Consider the following 5,463-nt stretch of genomic DNA (forward strand, 5'->3'; position numbering starts at 1 on the left):
GTAGTGAATGGAATATAGTTATTTCTAATTGACAGACATATGAAGATAAATATCCTCTTTTGATCAAACAAAAAGCTTTGAAGAAAAATAAACAGGTGAAACCTGTATTTGGAAAATACATCCTGTGAGTTCTCTAAAGGCAATTACCTTTAGAATTTTTATATTTTTCAAGGAACGAATTAAGATAATGAAAAATTTAAAGAATTTTAACATGATCATTTCTAATATATCATAAAAATGTATATTAATATTATGTATACTTATATTTACCTTTTGAAAAGCTTATTTTTGATATAGGAAAGAAATGATTATCTGTATTGATGAGGAACATGGCTTTGTTAGAAAACAAAATTTTTAGGTAATCCAAAGATTAGATTTTTCTCCAGTGCTCTAAATTTTAGCCCCTATCAAATGCTTCATTTAAGCTCTTGGATTTTCCTTTATCTCTTGTGGAGACATAGAAACAAAAATTTTTAAAGGCTGACAGCCACAGAAAAGCAAAAAGAGCAAGACTACTTTGAATCATCCAAAGATAAAATAAATCCCAACACAACTCTGATCATCTGTACTTTATTCAATAATAATTCAAACTTTTTAGAAGAGAGAATTGGAAAAATAGATAAATTGGTAGTGTTCAGATGATAATACAATTGCTGATCAATAAAGAAATTTAAGCAGACAGCAAATATTTATGTTTAATTCTATATTAGACAGTATAGTTAAAACAGTGAGAATTAGAAAATTTCTATACCTTTAGGTTAAACAAATGTTATTAGAGATTTTGCTTAAATTATTTAAACTATAATGTTATATTAATCTTTACTCTTCCTGTTCTCTCAATCCAAAGTGTCATCTGATTTTTTGCTATTCTAAAAAGCAAAATTTCTTTGCTTATACAATAACATTGTGATTAGTTAGTTATAAGAATGATAATTAACAATTTATACCTATAAGAAGTAATTAATTTTACCTAAACTTCTTTTGATTCTCAAAGCCTTCATTTTTATCCAAATTTATTTTTCCGTAATTTACAATAGAGAGATTTCATATACATATAAACAATGGCCAGATTATGTGTGCCCTTAGAACTCAGAATCACATAAGTAGCCAGGAACCAAACCACAATATCTATAGAATCATCAGGGCTTTATCAATGACTGTCAACTTCTCTGTTTTTATCCCCATTCCTATTTATGACCAGCCAAAGAAAGTAGAACGTGCTCTCCAATCATATATGGTGCCCCATTTATTAATGGCTCACCTTTAGCTTCCACATATCAATAATATACCTGAAGCCTCTTTCCTTTCATACGATAAAATTTCCCATTTCCCTGATAGCATTTGAATTTCTGCCAAAGAGTGAAAGAGGCTGAATCCCTTGCAAAAGCAAGCTCTGAATAATTAGCCTCTGTTTGTTCTCATTTTAGTAGGCTTTGTTTATTTCCACACACCACATACTCTGTTTTGGCTATTTTGGCCTCTTCATCACTCCACAGATTTACCATGTCTGTGTAAGCTGAGTTTTTATTTGTCCTATTGAAATTCTAGTGTCTTCCAGTCCTTTTAGCTCAGTCAAATCTTACCCATCCATCAAGTTCCAACTCTACCATGAAAACATTTTTTCTAACCTACTAACTCCAAAACCTGCTCTTCTTTTTCTTGTCTGATGTTTTCATTTTCTTCTGTGAGATTTGTATCACACAAACCAAACATTTTGTGCTTGAATTTAAAATCTAGCAGACTCACATTTGATGTGCTCCCTAATAATGTAAACCATAATTCAGAGACATGCCATATAAGACCACATTAAGAGATAAGGGGTGCAATTCAAATGCCATATAGAAAAACTGTGACGGTAGCAGTGACTTAAGGACTCATGACGGTTTTTGTCTTTCTTATACCATTTTACTGCTGTCGAGCAGAAGCTCTACCTTTCTCAACTCTCAAACAATCTGATTCTTACAAGAGTCTATAATGATGAGAGTGGAAACCTTTGAAATGGCACGTTTTACAAATACATAGAATATATATGAGAGGTGTCAGATCCACAGAGTAAATAATAAAATGAAGAAATCAGTCTTATACACACACAGTTCCTGTCATGTATTCTCAAAGTTGAAGATTTTCCATTATCAAAGAAATCTTCATTCTTTTACTCTCCTGGAGAAACACTGGTCTTTTTACAGATTCTGCAGTTTGCCATTAAGAAGTCTCCAACTCCCACTGAGTAGAGGAAATTTTACAGTGTATAAATCTTTTTTTCTTCTTTTAACCTAGAAAATGATAAATTTGATAATCCTAAGAAATATAACTTAAAGACCTTTAGACCTCATGGCATTTATCATTTTTATAATCTTAAGATCATATAGCTTTTATAAGATGATATTTGTGTATAATTATGGGTTTATGAATTTTCAGATTTCATGTATGTGAATTAAATATAGCCATTATTATGTTCATATTTAAATTATGTTAACTTTTATCAGTAGAGATTCCTTTTGTACTGTTTTTTTTCTTTTTCTTTTTTTTTTTTTTGTCTTTTTGTCATGACTAGAATAGTCTTTGAAAACTCTCTTAGTTTCTGACACAACCGGGTGTTTTCAGGCTCTCCTTGTGTCCTGCCTCAGGCAGAGAATGAAAAAAAATTTATAGAGAAATAGATATCAGAATGTGAGCACTGAGGGCATTGTGGAATAGCAGTGATTTTGATCTATTTCAGTGGCAAAAGCTAAAAACCACAATTTTTTATTTTTATTCCTGTAAAGTTATATTGATCTTTCTAATTTGTATCCACAAAATAATTTTTTCTATTTAAGTATTTGATTGTGTAATTGTACCTTTTTAAAATTTTGTAAGTAATAATTGCTAATAAAGTATATAATTATAATAGAAATATATCTTCTTCAACTAAAACATATCTTCTTTAAAATACCAGACAATATTTTTATATGCAAAAACTGCTCAAAAAACTATTGAATAATTTAACACTGTCTATATATTGTCCTACTTTTAAATTATATATGATATATTGAATGTTAATTCAAATTATTTTGTTCTAGATAAGTAATAATCTGATGGAGAGTTGAGTTCACTTGATATAGATTACTTTTATTTCCAGGGCATTGACATGCCCACTGCAGATAATTCTTTATTCTTAGAAAGTAGCGTCTCTTAATTTTTAGTCTTTTCTTAGCAGAGATAGCTCCTAAGTAAGAGAGTTGGGTTCACTCTACCTGCACACTTTGGAATTTAGGTACCTTTCATTTCTGAACCACTATTGGTCATTCTTCAATAATCTCTGTCTCTCTCTTTCTCACTGTCTGTGTATGTATGTGTGTGTTTGTGTATATGTGGTATCTGGATGAATTGACCAATTTTACTTTCTTTTATTAATTTTTAGTAATATTAAAATACAAGTATTTCATCAATTAAATTTAGCTCTAACAAATCTTATCTTAATATTAGAGCTTTATTATGTATATTGTCCTCTATTATAAGCTAAAGATTCTTCCTCATTTTATATATTCAACATCCCCTTACTAATTTAATATATTCTACTATCTATTGTTATAACAAAGGATATAATATGTGAACCCGAATAATTATTCCAATTAGCATCATCTCGACCTAGTACCAGTCAAATTTTTGCTTTTCTACAGAGAATCAAGATGCTATTTAGTATTTTTAAATCCCATATGAATAATATTAATGCAAGCATATTAATAGAGCATTTTCAATTTTGCCAGAACTTTTATTTTTCCTCAGTGGTCAAAATTCAGTCTTTCCATCCATATTAACAGTATCCCCATATAAATTATTAGCAAGCATGCTGTAAAAATTGAGTTTCCCTGAGGCCATTGACTGAATATAAACATTTATTACCTTATAATCCATGAATTTAAAAACCATTCAAGTCAATTAAGAATGTTATAAAATGCAACCAGAATAGTTCAATTAACTTTGAAATACAATAACTGAGAAATGTTAAACCAAACAGAAAAGGTACAAGTTGAAACTCTTTAGTAGATTCACCTGATTTCTGGATTATCTTGGTCCTATATAACCATTTCCTAGATGAAGCCAGTTTTTACAGTTATAACACACTGCTATCACAATTACTATTCTGTTTCCATCACATTTACACATAGCTTTAGCAATTTACTATTAATTGAGAAAAATTTGTATATGGAATCTAATATTAATTTTACATTTTATAATAAAGAAACATTGATACATGCAGATCAAACATGTAAGCACATAGAATTATCATAAAGTAAATTAAAAATTTCTTTTTTTAAATTAATTAGTTAATTAACTAATTTAATTAATTAGTTAAAACACTATTTAAATCTAGAAGATTTAAGATATTTCCATATTAGAATTAAGATTTTAAAAGAAAATGGTTAAAAATATGGCTTTACCCATGGGGACAGAGAGTCTTAATTCACTTCCTCATCATTTTAGAACCAGAGCATAATTTCATACTGCCACACTGTTTTTCTAAGACCTTAGACTCAGGGCTAAACCCTCTTAATTCTTTGGCTTTTCTCTATCAAATTCAATTAATGTCATTTTTTTAATTGAGCTTAAAACTGTTAGAAAAATATTTTTGAAAATAATTTAGTTCACATATATTTTGATTTCACATGCAAAAATTCAGTGTCATTATTACTTTCTGAATAAAATCAACAAATCACATTTAATAAAAATCTTCAAATTCCAATTCATTATATTTTAAACTTTTGATTATGTATCTATTAATTATTTGTTGGGAATTCACTTTTCCGAACAGACAATTCTGAAGAAATTGAAATTTACAAAATTGTTTTCAATTCAATAAGCTTTAACAAGCTTGTAACATTTGTAATGATTTTAGCTTTGTATGTAGGTGATGACAATCTTTATTTGCAAAAGTCACATGTTTATAATTGCACAAATTTAAATTTGATATTCTACTCCATACCTCCCGCTCAATTAACATTCCTGACTAATATAAAAACTAATATACAAATAATGTATCCAGCCTTGGTTATTTGTAACCTAGTCTTATCTTAGATGGTAATTTTTTCTATATTTCTAATTATTCAAAAGTGAAAAACTAGATGATCACTGCAATACTTATAATAAGTAAAATGTACTTCTAGGAGAGGTTTTTTGCTTCTCTGATGTTAGTGGAGCAGTTTCCACTAGAAAGTAGAACTTCTTGTGGTAAATACTCTGGATTAAGGTATAATCCATTATTTCTAGGCTATGCCTTCTCAAGACCTCAGAAACCTTACTGATACTCTTGAAGGTTTAACATTATATTATGGCAATTTGATATAAGATTTTCAGAAATCTCCTAGATTAAGAGTTTTCATCTGTAATAAAAACAATGGATGCCTGGTTATATTGAAATTTCAGATAAACATTTTTGTATAAATATGTTCCAAATGTTGCACTCCATATTAAAATAAATAAATA

The sequence above is a fragment of the Pteropus vampyrus genome, unplaced genomic scaffold (assembly GCF_000151845.1).
Source record: "Pteropus vampyrus isolate Shadow unplaced genomic scaffold, Pvam_2.0 Scaffold120, whole genome shotgun sequence".
Classification (NCBI taxonomy): domain Eukaryota; kingdom Metazoa; phylum Chordata; class Mammalia; order Chiroptera; family Pteropodidae; genus Pteropus; species Pteropus vampyrus.